This window comes from Giraffa tippelskirchi, chromosome 5, assembly GCF_054371585.1.
Source record: "Giraffa tippelskirchi isolate mGirTip1 chromosome 5, T2T-mGirTip1v1.2.pri, whole genome shotgun sequence".
NCBI classification, from domain to species: domain Eukaryota; kingdom Metazoa; phylum Chordata; class Mammalia; order Artiodactyla; family Giraffidae; genus Giraffa; species Giraffa tippelskirchi.
Genome location: NC_137279.1, coordinates 188,789,740 through 188,806,713, shown reverse-complemented (window position 1 = coordinate 188,806,713; position 16,974 = coordinate 188,789,740). Strand labels below are relative to the sequence as shown.

General features: G+C 52.3%; 1 protein-coding gene and 1 long non-coding RNA gene across 4 annotated transcripts in view; both read right to left on the bottom strand.

The window, feature by feature from the left end:
* Positions 1-16,974, bottom strand: part of AGAP1 (ArfGAP with GTPase domain, ankyrin repeat and PH domain 1) — a 568,365-nt gene that overhangs the window by 534,224 nt on the left and 17,167 nt on the right. The window lies entirely within an intron of this gene.
* LOC145507457 (uncharacterized) lies at positions 4,806-14,958 on the bottom strand. Its single transcript, XR_014054880.1, has 2 exons — positions 10,878-14,958; positions 4,806-6,377 (listed from the first exon to the last, which is right to left on the bottom strand). It is a non-coding gene; the product is annotated as an uncharacterized LOC145507457 (long non-coding RNA).

Sequence of the window (16,974 nt, the reverse complement as noted above, 5' to 3'; positions counted from 1 at the left end):
GGAAGGGGATGGGAGCAGGTCCAGAGTCCTGGCCCCTGGGGACCAGGGGAGGGGCTTGCAAGAGGGTCTCTTCACGCTGCTGAGCTGGGGGGTGAAGCCCCTGCAAGACGAACGCTGTCTCCCCAGCAAAAAAGGGAACCCCCAGTCGGTGCAGGACGGTCAAAGGCTTCAGTCTGGACAATGATGACAAGCTAGGGTTCCAAAGCCAGCCTCTTCACGCTGAGTCCGGGTGTGCGGTCCCCACCTGTTCACAGGTCCTCACAGCTGCCAAGGACGCTTGTTTTTTAACCCTACCTCTAAAACTGCAGTGGAAGCTGGCAAAGAGAGCCAGGAAGCCTGACACTCAGCGGTGCCCCCGCCCCCACCCTATGTGAACAGTGGAGCCCCAGGGAGGCTGAGTCCAGTGACACCCGGTCTGCATACCAGGGGAAGAATCACCTGCCGGAACACTGACCCTGGTGCAAAACAGAGCAGGGGGCTGTGGCAGGTAGAAAAACGCCCCCCAGCCCCCAGAGACACCCACATCCTGAGACTGTGTCACCTACAGGGCCAAAGGGACTCTGCAGATGTGATTAAAAAGAATTGTAAACCAGGGGGATTATTTTGGATTACCCAGATGAGCCCAAAGTGACCATGAGGATCCTGAGAATTCGGAAAAGGGACGCAGAAGCAAGAGAAGAGGTGATGTGAGGATGGAAGAGGGGGTCAGAGACAGAGCTGAAGGTTTTACATGGCTGGCTTCCAGGATGGAGGGAGGTGCCAGGAGCCAAACAGTGCAGGCAGCCTGCAGGAGCTGGGAAAGACCAGGGACCTTCGGATGAAGCACAGCCTGCCAACACTTTAACTTAGGACTTCCGACTTCCAGAACTGTAAGAGGATAAACTTGTGTTGTTAAGTCATTAAGTTAGGGGTGACTTGTTACTGCAGCAACAGGAAACTAATGCCGGACAAGATTACGAGGGACCCTGTGAAAGTCCTGGCAACAACTTGCTACATGGAGTAAAGCACAAGGCAACTTTTTTATTTGTATTACATTTGTCATACAGCAGATCAGTAGCCCGTAGAAGACCTCAGTCATGAAGACTGATAGACCAACACTGAGAACTGGCCACACTCACTCCAGACAGCTCGGTAACCTGGCAACAATTTAGCCTGTAACTGCATCTTTCAGATGTCACTGTATCTTCTAGATGGACCTGCATCTTCTGGACACCATCCTCCAATAGCGCTTCATGTCCAACTCTTTGCGACCCCCTGGACTGTACTCTGCCAGGCTCCTCTGTCCATGGAATTCTCCAGGCAAGAATACTGGAGTGGGTTGCCACTTCCTTCTCCAGGGGATCTTTCCAACCCAGGGACTGAACCTGTGTCTCCTGCATTGCAGGCAGATTCTTTCCCGTCAGAGCCACCAGGGAAGCCGCGGTAGCACTTCAGTGAGGTTTATGTCAGAGGTACTTTACAGCTCACATCCTTTCTCTGACACAAACTTCAAGGTTTCCGGCTCTGTCCACTTCAGATAGAAGTGATAAATGTCTGGACACAGAAAAAGTGCATTCACCAGAGGGCTGCCTGCAGTACTTGGGTGCAGATTCTTGCCTCCCCAGCCCTACTTGACTCCCAACATCACACAGAGGCTTAGTGCAAGGATGCCACACACCTCCCAAGCCCTACAGGACAGGGATTCTTGAAACCCAGCCCATCACACAGCGAGGCACACACAGCCTCCACACGGCCCCATCACTGCAACCACCGCAGCTCTGTGGTCTTCCACCTGCTTGGGCAGACAGACAGCTGGGGGCTGGAGATCGGCCTGCCCAGCTTCCCTTCTCTCCCCCACCGCTCAGCCTTGACTCCTGCTATTGCTGACAGCCCCGACTCACAGGTCAGACGTGTGACGGTCCGACACACGTGCAAACGTGAGCACCTCACAGAGGGGATCCCAGATGGGGACGGGTTAGCACAATAACGGGAACAACTTGAATGCAGAGGGTCATCATTCCCTTCCAGCCCTCAGACACGAGGGCTCAACCCGAGCTCTCAAACATAACGCGCCTACTGCCCGGAGCTGCCGAGCGGGATGCTGGCTGTACCATCTCCGCCCTGGACCCTGTGGGTACCATCTGCAGCGGACCCCACGGGCTCTGGGGTCGGGCACTCCTGGATACCAAGCCTGGTTCATATCCATCCACCATCTATAGAACCTGACATGACATGAGTATTCTCTGAGTCTCTTAATCCTTACCTGCCACGATAACGGGGATTTTATAGATTATTATAAGGGGTAGCCAACGTACATAAAATTCTTGGCACACAGTAGATGCCCACTAAATTGCAGCTATTACAACCACCAGCAGAGCAAGCTCCGGCATATGGTACAGAAATACGAGGTCCCCAGAGAGAACTTACAACAATTGCTTCCCACGACATAAAAGGACCAGTGTTCTATGACACGGCAACAAAGGGGCTTTCTCACAACCCAGCTAGAAACCTTACCAGGCCCCAGAGGGGGGACTTGGAGCCACTCCCCACACCAAGTTAGATTCCCGAGCAAGGGGGCGTGGAAACCACTGGCGCGGCCGACAAGAGACGAGAAAACCACACAGGAGGACAATCAAGTAACCAACAGCCAAACGGCGATCGAAACTCTTCATCACACACAAGGGTGCCGGCACACACCGAAGCTCACAAACAAAGGGCGGAGAGGCATGTGCTCCCAAAGTTCCCGTGAGAAGCAAGCTGGGGAAAGACGACGGCAACTGTGACTGACTACGTGACAAAGGCAGTCTCAACCATGTCTCCCCAGGCAATTCCCCAGCTTGGGGAACTTTTCTATCCCACTCTCAAGTTCCAGACCTAAAAGGAGAAGTCGGTAATCAATACCAGTATTGTATGAAATCCATAATTAATGATGGATATAATTATGATATCCATAGTTAACTGAGTGCACACTCAGTTGCTCAGTCGTGTCCACCTCTTTGCTGCCCATGGACTGCAGCCCATTAGGCTCTTCTGTCCATGAAATTTTCTAGGCAAGAATACCTGAGCAGGTTGTCATTTCCTCCTTCAGAGGATCTTCCGGACCCAGGGATTGAACCCAGGTCTCTTAGGTCTCTTACATGGGCAGACAGATTCTTTATGAAGCTGAAGAAATCACAAAACACCCATGGAACGACCTGTGTGTGGAGGTGGCCATCTGTCCCTGGGGCCTGCTGGGCGAAAGGACAGCCTCGGTCCAGCTGCTGGGCTGGCAAAGGCCCCCGCTTTCCACCCCTTCCCTCTAGAGTGCATTGCCCGGATGTAGGGGTGGGGAAGGGAAGATCCATTCTCCTCCTCAGAAGATACACTGATACAAATGTATCCTTTCTGGAATCAGTGCAACAATGCATTATTTTCATTAAGGAAAAAGCCACTTTGATAGAACAGTTACCCATGGAGGCCGACATCACAAAGAAATAAATGCTCAGTGCTGTTATGACGAAAATGTTCTTTACTGCCTTGTTTACAACAGCGAAAACGCAGAAGCAACTTCAATACCCAACAATCTGCGGCTCATTCTGAAACATCCGTTCACTTGAAAGGGTGATAACACATGCAACCGGGTGAAGATGGTTTAAGTTTTATTACCAGATATTAAAAACAGGGTGTGAGGCTCTAAACACTGCAAGAGCCTCTGTTCTAAGATGTGAGTGGAAGCAAAGACCATCTGAAACACACATGAAAACACCTAATCACAGCATCCTGAAATGCCTGCTTTACGGACTTTCTTTTTTCCCCCGTCCCTACTTTGAATCATCCTACAATGAATACAGATTACAAATGTCCAAATAGTCTACTTAATAGTCTACTTAAAAATAACAGGATGGGGACTTCCTAGCAGTCAATGGGTTCCGCTGGACCCTGGGCTTCCGCTGCAGGGAGTGAAGATTCGACCTCCAGTCAAGGAACTACGAGCCCACACACCGAGCGGCACGGCCGAAAGAATAAATCAATCAAGTTTGAAAAATAAATGAAAACTCAAACTCACAAGGTGGCTATTTTTCAGGCATTCTCCCCACTTATTATTAACTTCTTCACTTGAGTAGATTTAAATGCATCCCAGGCCAGACCTCCACACTGATAATCATGCCTGGCCAGTGGCTGGACAACCCAGATCCTTCTCCTAAAATCACACACTGCTCTCCACTTCCAGTTTCATGGGGATCTTGCAGTCTCCCATCCCATACCACTTCCTACGGATCACTGCTGCCACAGAAGAGTGCTTCTACGACTTTACTTTCCCTAGCTTCCCTGGTGGCTCAGACAGGAGAGAATTTGCCTGCAATGCAAGAGACCTGGGCTGATACAGTTTCATGGAAGACTCCAGCCTGACAGTTTCCATTTCAGACGAAAAACAAGACAAGACCACCACCATCCCAAAAGTATGGAGAGAAACGCTTCCCAAAACAGCTCACTCTTTTATTGGTTCCACAGTTTCATCCCATCAGTGGAAGTCTGACTGCCCAGTTCCGGGATAAATGCTACCAGAACTCATCCACGCTCACTCACAATCTCTGAGGAAGACAGTGGTCCCTTCACTTTCAGGTGTATTACACAGCAACACTTTTCTCAACCCAAAGAAGCATCAAGGGCCTCCAATTTCTAACCACAGGATGGTGGTGAACTTCCCCACATCGTCCCTGTAATTCATACCCTCATCTGCACCTCCTTTTGACTTTAATTTATGCACAACAATCTTGCCAAACTCCTGCTGCTGGTAGGTATGTGTTTTTTAAAGGTGTTTTTTTCTTCTTCAAAGAATTCATTCCTTGTTACCATAACTTATTCACAAAAGGCTTTTGTGCAATGTAAATCATTTTCCATCCCAGGATTACAGGGTGATATTCCACATTTTCAAATGATTTTTTTGATGCAAAAAATAAAAATCTAACTCCCAGCCTCCAAGTAAACAGAGATGAATTATAAGCAGAGGCAACAGCCATGCGGAGCCTTCCCCTGGGAGGAGACAGGCCAAGACATCTGTGCTACAGCGAAGGTCTTCCCACGGGGCTTCTCTGGGCACGCCCGTCACAGCTGCTCCCCAGGTTTGCATGGACGGGAACATCCCATGCCTCTGGATCCATGGCTGAGTGGCCTTGACTTTGAAAAATAGCCATCGGATAGAACACCCACGAAGCCTACCCACTTCATAAACCAGTCCCCTCTCTCGTGATGGAGACATTCGCTGAAGACCACATCAACATCTCCAGTTTCAAAGGAGATGTCGACACGAAACAGGAATTTAACGTTCAACAGTTACCACCTCCAAAGCGGAGGCAAAGACCATTAAAGTGATCAATCTCAATTTTCTTTACTAAATTTCACGGCTGCCTCATCTCATCACTTTAAGAAAGGTAACTCTGACATTTTAAGATGACATTCACACTATGCGGACTCAGGAGGAACACACAATAAATTTTCAAGACTTTTTTAAAATTAAAAAAATCGTATTTTGCAATGGAGACATTTTACCTAGAATTAGCACACAGAATTAGTATAATGAGAATGTAATTCCACCAGCACCCTCTTCTCTGAGGATCCTCACCTCAAAGGCTCCAACGCTTTAGCCTCCATCACTCACCACCCCCCGAGCCTCAGTACAAAGTAGACTGTGAGCTTCCACCCCATCCTGTTATGGTTACATCTTGGGCCGCCGCCACCCACCCCTCCTCCCCGCCTCACCCCCGCGTGACCCGCTCCCTCAGAGCAGGACTTCTTATCAGTGTGCGTGGGTGTCGCTGGGTCGCACAGGGTGGACCGCTCTAGCTGTAGGGAGCCAAGCGCAGCTGGCTGTCACGTGACCACGGCGACACCCCCCATCCCCCACTGTTATGACCCTGATGCTCGTCACCGGAAACACAGATTAACAGTGCCTATACTGTCCCAGGAGAAGGAAATGGCAACGCATGCCAGCATTCTCGCCTGCAGAATTCCACGGACAGGGGAGCCTGGTGGGCTACAGTCTGTGGGATCACAGAGAGTCCGACACGACTGAGCACAGCCCACACTGTCCCCGGCGCTGTGGTCAGCGCTGGCGTGCATCACCCCTTCCAACACTCAGCACACACCTGGGAGAGACGGGACAGCATCGTCCCCGCCAGACAGGAGGCGAGGGGTGGGGGTGGGAGCACAAAGCCACCAGCTGCTGAGGACACAGGGTGGTCCAAGCTCAAACCGAGGCCATCTGGCCACTGACCGCCACCTCCACATCCACCCTCTTGGTGTCTCCCCCGCAGGCATCCAGTCTGGCCAGGTCTGTCCCTGGGCACACACTTGCTGTTTTGTCCCCGGATGCCATAAAACACGGGGCTTCCCCGATGGCTCAGTGGGAAAGAATCCACCTGCAGTGCAAGAGATAGGTTTGATCCCTGGGTCAAGAAGATTCTTTGGAGAAACAAACGGCAAACCACTCCATTATTTTTGCCCAGGGAAATCCAAGGACAGGGGAGCCTGGCGGGCTACAGTCCAGGGAGTCGCAAAGAGTTGGACACCACGGAGCACGCAGGCACACACACACATACACCATAAAACACAGATCACAGCTTATCCTGGTGAGGGTGACTAGGGCTGGGGTGGTCACTTGGCGGATGGTCCCCACACTGGAGTGGGAACCTGGACCCATCCAAGCAAGCCTGCATCTCTGGTCCTAGGCAGTGATAAAGCCGGCGTGAGGGAGGCTGCTTTCTCCCCCTGCGAGGCATCAGCAGTTACCATGCCCCAGAGGTGAGCAGAGACCAGATCTGCCCGGGGAAAGAAACACTGCCTCCCCAAGGGCTTCCCAACAACTCGAAAAGAAGGAATTTCAGAATCACACAGTCTCCATTTTGCAACCTCTGAGCTCCAACGCATCCAGACAACCATCCAGATGATCAGCACATCAAAGAAAGACAACTCAAAGGTCGTCCCCTGATGAAGCCCAGCCTCCACCCAGGAAATCGTCTGGCCAGACAAAACCAGAAGCCAGGACAACAGCCTCCGCAACCACCAATTTATAGGAAAACACAGAGGCGGCATGTTCAAGAATTCTAAGGGGACATGGTCCCCCAAAATTCCAGACCAAGGAAGTGTCACCAGGTGCACCAGTTTCGTTAAGAAATCAACACCATGAGAAGAGAAGAAGACAACTGTGGGACCCACCCATCGGAAGGGACACGGGAGATGCTTCGACCACCTGCACTGTGTGGACATTATTCAGATTCTGCTTCAAAGAAACCGAAAAAAAATCATGCGAGTCCCGAGACAATCGGAACTTTGGACACCAACTGGGTATGCGATGATATTAAGAAACTGTTCTCTTTTTTTTTGACTGAGCAGTGTAGCATATGGGATCTTAGTTCCCCAGGGACCAAACCTGAGCCCACTGCAGAGGAAGCTCAGAGCCTTGACCACTGGACCATCAGGGAAATCCAACTGTTCATTTTTTAAGTGTGATAATGCTGATGTGGTCACATGTACATTTTTTTTAAAGAGTTCTCCTCTTTAGAAGGTGATACTGAAATATTTACGGATGAAATGATAGGATGGCTTGGACTTGCTTCAAAATAATACTGATTCGTAGCAGGGTGTATAGAGGAAAGAAGACTGGCTACTGGGTTGATAGTTACTGAAGCTGGCTGATGGGTGCCTGGGAGGTGGTTTTGCTATTCTATATACGTTTTATGTGTTTGAATTGTTTTGTAAGTTTTAGAAAGCAACACTTCACTCAAAACGTTCAAGCCTAGACTTTTCTTCTACCTTCAGTGAGTATGCACACACAGCATTTGTACACATGAAAACACAGCACACACACACAATTCTCTATTTTCTATGCATATATTAGACTTTCTCCTTAGGAAGCGAAATGAATGAGTACTCCACTCTGAGCCTCAAGTTCCCACATCTACAAATCAAGAATCGTATCTGGATCTTGGAGTTGCTCGAGGATTAAACCAATTAATAAACATAAGCTGATTAACATGATTCATCTCCAGTAATCTGCAAATTGTTATCATTAACAGAGCCAGTTTCAAACACGCCAAGGTTGTCCGCTCTGACAGTTCTGCTGTCCCGAACGGTGTGGGGCCACCTGGCCATGGCCTCCTGCTGCTGCGAGAGCGATGAGGCCCACGTCATTTTGAGGATTTAAAATTGAATAACCCTTCTTTTTTATTGCTTGGTTTGCATGTGGCTTGGAGGTTGCTTTTCCAATGAAAACGTCCAGAGCTTGACCTGCTCGTCTCTCTCTCTGGACGACAGGAGGAAACACCGGCTGAAGCCCAATACCACTCCCCAAGGCTCAGTGTGGACAGCTGAGCGCAATGACCCGCAACGGCCACCCTGGCTTCTGGGTCAGGACCCAAGGGGATCAAAGTCAATTCCAGGAGGCCGTAGGGGCAGGGGCGTGACACAAAATGTCTTTGGAAAGACGTAATTTAGGGGGCGTGGGGCTCAGGCTGATGGCCAGTTTTATTTCTGTCACCTTTAAAACTCTGTCACCTTTAAAAAGTATTCGAAGAGAGTAGATGAAAGAAAAATCAAAGTCGTGAAACTGTCCAGTGCTGGGTTCGGAGACTTGTGATAAACTCAATCAAACCAATCCACTGATCCAGCGATATCAGTGTTTTCATGGTTCTTAGCTGGATCAAGAGCCAGAGGTCCAGAAAGAGCTGAATGTGGCAGGAGGCAGGAGGCAGAACCGTCATCTTCAGACAAAGGGAAAACAGCCAGCCCCACGCTGTCTTCTGGACACTGTCTCTGGGCCAAGCTCGAAGGATGAGCTGCTGCGTGCACCTCTGGGGCACGGAGCTTGGACCTCCCTACCTGCCCCCTGGGCAGTAGCCCTCAGCATGGGGACCCAGGGAGGCAAGCAGAGACTGACGTCTCGGTGTCAACAATCATTTCTACTTTTCACTAGGCTTCTGTCTTTAACCAAATTTTATATTTTTTTAATAATTTTATATTTTTTAAAAACTGCTTTGATCTAAACACATACTCTGTTGAGTTTTTTATAAAGCTGTAACCTCATAGCCACTATTTTTTCCCCAGTACAAATTAGTCTCTGCAATCTCAATGAAGACAGAATTATAATAAACATATAAAAATACAGACACGATAAATATAATTAAGAATAACGTAAGTAAAGATATTATGGGGGCTTCCCTTGGAGAAGGGCATCGCAACCCACTCCAGTATCCTTGCCTGGAGAATCCCATGGACAGAGAGAGCCTGGCGGGCTACAGTCCATGGGGCCGCCAACAGTCAGACATGATTGAGCACTTTCACGTCAAAAACATTATCAAAGACGTAACAACATTATAAGAATAAGCTATAATAAAGACAGAAAATACACAGTTTTGTTCAGGTTCAGAAATGTCTCCTGGTCCCATTCACTTTGGAAACCAAGGCCTGGCTGACCGCACACCTGCAGTATCAGAGCCCTGCCTGATCTGAGTGGGTAACGGAACCCCTGTGATGCTGTAGAAACAACAGATCCTCGGGAACCACATACGGGTGACACGGGGGAGGCCGGGGCAGGGCAGGACACCGCTATGGACTGAACCGTGTCCACCACCACCACCTCCAAACTCCTATGTTGAAGCCCTATCCCCCAGGGTGGCTGTATCGCAGATAAGGCCTTTAAGGAAATAAACAGGGTTCAATGAGGTCATCAATCAAACAGGACTGGTGTCCTCTTAAGAGAAAGACACCAGGACGTGCACACATAAAAGGCCACGTGAGGACACAGGGGGAAAGCTGTCCATCCATAATCACACCAAGGAGAGAGACCTCGGGAGAAACCAACCCGGCCGACACCCTGATCTCACACTTCTAGCCTCAAAGCTGTGAGACGATCAATGTCTGTTTCTTAAGCCTCCCACTCTGTGATGGCTTGTTAGGACAGCCCTGCAGACAGACACTGACACAAGTCCTTCCAATTGGCCCCAGCGTCCCCAGGCAATCAGATCTTACCCTGCAGGACCAAGGATGCTTCTGCCTGCATCCATCCATCAACAGCAGCTGCGTGGCTGGCTTCTGGGTCAACCGCATTAGGGAGGGTGACTGCCACTGCAGAGACCCGGCTGGCGGGGGATCACCCCCACAGTGCACCCTCGCCAGCTGAGGATCTGCACCGCTGACCCTCAGGACATGGAGAAGCTCTGAAATCTCCTGAGGGGGCCCAATGAATGGGTATCCACTCAGCAGACCTCTGTCTGAGCTGAGACAGGGGGCGGAAGAAGGCTGGCAGGAAGACAAGGCAAGGGTACCAGGTGCTGATACCCACTTCCTCCAAGAAAAGGAGGGGAAAACAGAGGCTCAGGATATCAAACAGCTTCCCCAAAGGCACACAGATAGAAACAGCAGGGTCAGACATCAAAGATTCTCCTTAAGACACTACTGTATATGCCTCACACAGTCAATAGTTACACGACGGAGCAGAAAATGTCAGTGTGTGCTTAAGTCACTCAGTCACATCCAACTCTTTGCGGCCCCATGGACTGCAGCCCACCAAGCTCCTCTGTCCATGAGATTCTCCAGCCAAGAATATGGAAGTGGGTTGCCATGCCCTCCTTCCAGGGATCTCCCCAACCCAGAGATCAAACCCAGGTCTCCTGCACTGCAGGTAGATTTTTTTACCGTCTGAGCACCAGGGAAGCCCAGAAAATGCCAGTACTGTGCTTAGCAGCTCAGTCATGTTCAACTCTTTGAGACCCCATGGAATGCAGCCCACCAGGCTCCTTTGTCCATAGGATTCTCCAGGCAAGAATACTGGAGTGGGTTGCCAAGCCCTCTTCCAGGGGATCTTCCCAACTCAGGGATCGAACCCAGGTCTCCCACACTGCAGGTGGATTTTTTTTTACCACCTGAGCCACCAGGGAAGGCCAGGGGGAGTTTCAAGTGAAAATGTGCTGGGTATGAGAGAAGGAAAGGAAGGGCACAGCGTTGCTGCTTGACTCGCAGGCCTGGAGCGCAGAGTAGAACAGTCAGGAAGGGTTCCTCCCCCGAGCATTCATGGGGCGTTTATTACTGCCAGGCATGCATGCAGCTGGGGTGCCGGTGGCCCAGAGGGACAGGAAAACAAGAGGATACAAGTGTACAGGCCAGGCCAGGAAGGAAGCCCAGGCGATGTGTGCCCGCGGGAACCACCTGGTCTGCGGGAGAAGCAGCCAAGTCTGGCGCGGAGGGAGGGGAAGCCAGAGGGAGGGGCGACATGCGGCAGCCCAACCATCTGTCACCATGGGAGCCCACACTCGGCTCAGCGACCCCTCCCTGCACCCGCAGGCCGAGTCCCGTGTCACTCAGCCACCCCATCTCTGAAAAGCACCTCACTTCCATGAAGACTGAAGAGGCAGCGCTGTCCTGGGAACTTCCTACCAGCCCAGTGGTTAAGACTCTGCCTTTCAATGTAGGGAGCGCGGGTTCAATCCCTGGTCAGGGAACCCGAGGGCCCACAAGCCGTAGGGTGGGGCCAAAAATTAGAAAAAAAAAAAAAGCCTGCTCCCTGGACCCCCTCGGCGGCCCTGGTTCAGTCCATCACCAGGCCTGGTTCGCAGGCTGGCCACCCAGGCTCAGAATCACTGCCCCCATCCTTCTGATAAATTCATCTGCTGGAATCTGCTTAGAATGGGATTCTGATCTTTTCAACCAAGAACTCGAACAGACCAATTTACCAGGCTCCCCAGCTTGAAGGATGAGAAAATTATATTCTCAAAGGCAAAGGCCACCTGCTGAGGGCAAAGACTGCCTGAATTCAGGAGCCTTTTTAGTGCCCTAAACTCTGAAGGTCATTCCCAGAATGGCAGCTGCCTCCTGACGGGTTACTATGGCTGCCAGCCTCTTCTCGACCTTGACCCTGTGCTCATCAGGAGGGTTCCCTGGGGCCACACGTGGCCTCACTCCAGGGAAGGCACCGTCAGCAGCTTGCTCCTCCCCCTCTCAGCGGTCCAGCTCCTCGGAGCTTTGGCCGCACAGCGGGCCCTGCATGGGACACTGGGGTCTGGTCCCTGAGCACCTGGAGCCCACGAGGGGAGAGATTTGGGGGGGAGGTCAGGCACGATCGGGGCTGAAAGCACAGGCTGCCTGCCTGGCGCCACGGCCAGGAGACGTCCGAATATCCTCTGGGGAACAGCGACACGAGCTAAACAGGGAGGACATCAACAGGGTTAAGAAAAGAGGAGGCACGGCTGCCCGGGGCTAGAACCCGGACCACCAGGGGCCGGAAGCAGAGCCTGAGATGACAAGGTGGCCCCCAGGGAACTCTCTGCAGAGGAGGTACCCGCAGGGAGGGGCCGGACCAGGCAGGTCCACGGCCAAGGGCCCTGGATGCTAAGAGAAGCAACTCCACTTTCCTTTCTTCACTTACCCTGTGGCTTGTTCTAAAAAGGCTCAGGAGGCGGGGTGAGGCCAGGAATTCCACCTTCATTCTGAAAGCCCTGGTGAGCCATTAAAGGCTTTTAAGCAGGGCAAGGCCTGGCCAGATTTGTTTTGGAAATCTATTTATGGGTTAGCTAAGCTGTCAAACATGAATTACCACATCGAAGTTCCTGGGCCATCTGAGCGCAAAAGCGGAGGCGGGCCTGCCCTCACCAGGGAGTCTGGGGAGGGCCACCCTCCCGCACCGTGTCAATATAAATGCATGTTGACTGCATACTCATCAGAGATCCGGGGACAGCACGCTACCTGTCAAGCGGACCCAAACGCATCTCGGCAGGCTCCCAGGGGTTATCACACTGTGAACACTTGAAAGCTATGAAGTCATCATTTATATGGAAAAGCTCGGTAATTCTCCAGCAGGTTTAATGTGTGGGGGGGGTCGTTATGTTGTTGGGCCTTTCGGCTTTTTAGTTAAGAAAGGCCGGTGACAGGGTGCAAACTCGGGGTGTCCCATAACAGCAAACCCACACCGGTTTGCTTCTTGACTCCGCTGGGCCCTCCGTCCACCTACAAGGCCCGGGGCCACAGGGACTCGCCGCGCCTCGTGTCCCGACACCAGGACTGGGTCACGTGCAGCAGCAGCCCCTGGCCTGCCATCCAGCGGTGGCAGGGGTACCTCAGGAACCTGTCAAAGAAGCAGCATCCCAGGCCCACCCCCCAGCTCCAGGCTCAGCGCCTCCTGGTGGGCCCGGGGCTCACACACGGTCCAGGTGACCCCAGGCCTCCTGCCATCAGAGGACCTCTGCTCTCAAGGCCTCCAGCCCCACGGCCAGGCCCCGGGCTGGGTCCAACCAGCCAGGACAGGTGTGGGGAGGGAAGAGAGAAGGGGCAGGGCAATGTGGGGAAAGGTGGGCATGCCTTACAAACCTGCAGGAACAACACGGCAGCTCCTGAAGGAGTAGTGAGGCCCCTGGGCAGGGCACAGATGACCAAGGCCGTGTCATCCAATTTCACGATCTCAACGCTTTAAGACAGTTTGGTGTCAAGGAGAAGCTCGTGAAACCACACTTTGAACTAGAAAAGCATAAACAGGCTCAAGGAAACTATAAACCGGACTTGAAGGGATGTGGCCTAACCTGACACGGCCTGGCCTGTGGAATGACCCTGAGTGGACCCGGAAGGCCGGACCGGTCCCAAGCGCCGCTAGGGACCAGACCCCCAGCTCCACACAGGAGCCGGGACCAGCCAGGCCCCCTGCTCTGAGGAACCCACAGTGGCGCTTTTGATAACATCCCAGGCACCTGATAATATTTCACTCGTGAATCTTTTGATTTCCTAGAGAGGGAAGCCAAGGGCAGGTTCTCGGGCTGGTGCAGAAGTTAAACGTGGCCCTTGAGGGGTCATGGGGCTGCCAGGCAGTGGTGGGAGCCCCCAGGGACGTCAGGGTCTGCTTCCAGGTCATAAGTCAAGGTCTACTTCCAGTTCAGAGATCTCGGTCCAGCTATGGGCACACAGCACATACTTCCCAAAGAGAAAGTGAGGCAGGAATGGGGAAGGAAGTGTAGGAGTTATTTTCTAAATAACACCGGAACTCCTGAGCAGGTAAGTCAGCTCACAGCACTTTGCTGTCAGAGGAGGAAGTGACAGCTGAAGTGGACACGGGCTGTCATCTCCCCTGAGACACACACACAGAGCCCCACCGAGAACACATCTATGGAAAGCTTTGCAGGAGCAAAATCCATGACTGGAGGAAAGTACACAGAGTCTTTTCCCCACCCCTCCAAGCAAAAGAACTGCCAAGGGAACTCTCCAGAACGTGGAGTTGTCAAAAAGATTCACATAGCGAAGTTTCTAGGAGGTTTACTCTTGGCCAGAGGACAGGAGAGGAATTTCCCTGAGCCAAGCAAAGGTTAATAATCAAAGGAGTTCGTTAAGACCGCCCTGAGCTCGGGCTGCCAGGAGGTTAGTCATAAAGCGCTGGATGGAATCTGCCTACTCAAGCAGTTGGAGGAGGGGCAGGAGAGACAGAACATCCTCACCGGGGAGCCAGTTTCCTAGAAGACTTCCGGGAGGAGGCTCCCGGCGGGCACTCGCAGGTCCCTGCCCCCATCCGGAGAGGGTCATCAGTGGGGGTGGAGGGAGACAAGGCCAGCCTCCCCGGCTGCAAAGTGCTTGATCACAGTGAGCCCGCAGGTCCATGCACCCCACCGGGCATGCCCGCCTGGAAAAGCAGCGTGTGCCAGGGTGACCCTTGGCGAGCTCAGAGCTCTGCACCAAAGATCGGAGCTGGGCAAGGACCACAGAGGTCGGGCCAGCGGACCTCAGCCCAGCACGACTGAGCTTCTAGCCACCCTGTGCAGCCACCCCGGGTCACCACCCACTAGACGACACTCACACCCACCTCCCCAAAGCTGGGACCGCCAAAAAAAGTCCTGCAGACATTGCCAAATGTCCTCTGGGGGCTAAATGTGCGCCCTCCCTTCCTTCAGCACCACAGATCTTAGCCAAACACTGGAATTTTGGAGAGAAATGGAGGTCAGGGGTCACAAAGTGCAAGATGCCTCCCAACCCAGAAGACACGGATGGGACATCCTCTTCCTCAAGGGCAGGTGCGGTCCTCAAAGAGCCCACCAACCTGACACCCGGAGAACACGCGCGCTACGCACTGACTCCCAGCGCAAGGGTAGAAGCCAGCAGTTGATCTGGGGAACAGCTTGGCAGTGTTTTTAAAGTTTAACTACGCACTCAGCACATCTCCCAGCCACTCCACCGCTACGTATTTACCCAAGAGAAACGAACGTGAGTGCCCATAGGAAGAAGCGTACGTGAGCATTCACAGCAGCTTATCTGTAAGAGCCAAACTCTGGAAACACCTCAATCAAGATCCGACAACAGGATAAGCTGTGGTGAGCGCACACCGCGGAATACGATTCAGCAATAAAAAAAAAAAAGAACAAGTGACAGATGCACTCGACTCGGACGGATCTCAAAATCCTGATGTTGAGTGAACAAAGCCTGGTGAAGAAAGGGTCCACTACTGCGTGATTCCATTTCTGCTAAATTCTAGAGAGTGCAAACGAATCCACAGTGACAGACAGGTGATCCGTGTGAGCGGATGGGGTGGCGGGGGGCGTGGGGGCTGGGGCAACACCTCGGGAGGTGAGAACACCCAACATCTTGAGGGTGGTTCCGTCAACACTCCTCAAATGGAAACCTTTCGGTGTGTGCGGTGTCTCTTATAGAAACTGTAGGTCTATCAAGTTGCAGAATGAAAGAAGTGCGCAAAGAGCACCGTAGCTGCAAAATTCACCTCTGAGAGTAACCGTTCCATCCCACGGGGGCACACGACCTCACGGGTAAGTCCTGCCCGAGCGGGTGGGGACTCTCAGTAGCAGAACTGCACTCCCCCCTCCACACACACACCTGCCAGGAGATTGCCAGGGGGGTGGGGGCACAGCCACCACCTGTGTTTCCCACTCCTTCCCCAGCACCCAGGAACCCGGCCCACCGCCCCACCCGGGTCTCAGGCCGGGCCTGCCCCTGCCAGATGGGGAAGCAGGATTAAGCCACATCTGCAGGCGAGTCTGGCCTAGAACCGAACAAGAATGCAGACGGGCACCCAAAGCCCTCGGAAGGAACACTGCAGACAGAGCGCGCTGGACGGAACTCAGCGAACTGGCGGCCGGGCAAAGGCAACTACCAGACAAGCCTGGGTGAATCTCCTCGCCTCTCTGCCCCCCAGCGCCACTCTCTGAAAGAGCAACGGAGCCATCTGAGCCGCTGACTACGCCCGCAGTGGAAGGCAGATCCTGAGTTGAGCCCCACACGGAAATCTGGCCCCGCTCCCCCACAAACCAGCACTGGGTGAGCACTGGACTTGGCCGCTTCTGGCTCTGCAACCTGGCTCCGTGTGACCTCAGGCCAATGACACTGCCTTTTGGGGGCATCAATTCCTCTCTATTAAGTTAATTATAGCTCAGAGGAAAAGCAACTTCTATTGGCACATGTTCAAAATGAACTGCCGACAAAGGTCCGTCCAGTCAAAGCTATGGTTTTTCCAGTAGTCATATACAGATGTGAGAGTTGGACCACAAAGAAGACTGAGCACTAAAGAATTGATGCTTCCGAACTGTGGTGTTGGAGAAGACTCTTGAGAGTCCCTTGGACTGCAAGGAGATTAAACCAGTCAATCCTAAAGGAAATCAACCCTGAATATTCATTGGAAGGACTGATGCTGAAACTAATGCTTCAATACTCTGGCCACCTGATGCAAAGAGCCAACTCATTGGACAAGACCCTGATGCTGGGACAGATTGAAGGCGGGAGGAGAAGGGGACGACAGAGGATGAGACGGTTAGATAGAATCACTGACTCAATGGACATGAGTTTGAGCAAATTCCAGGAGATAGTGAAAGACAGGGAAGCCTGTCGTGCTGCAGTCCATGGGATTGCAAAGAGAGGGACACAACTGAGCAACCGAACAACAACAACAAAATGAACTGCACGCTAGCATCTTTACTGTTAAAATGTCACATAATTCGGGTGCCTTAAATTTAAGAGCTATAGTTTCAAGCAGCCTGGAACCAA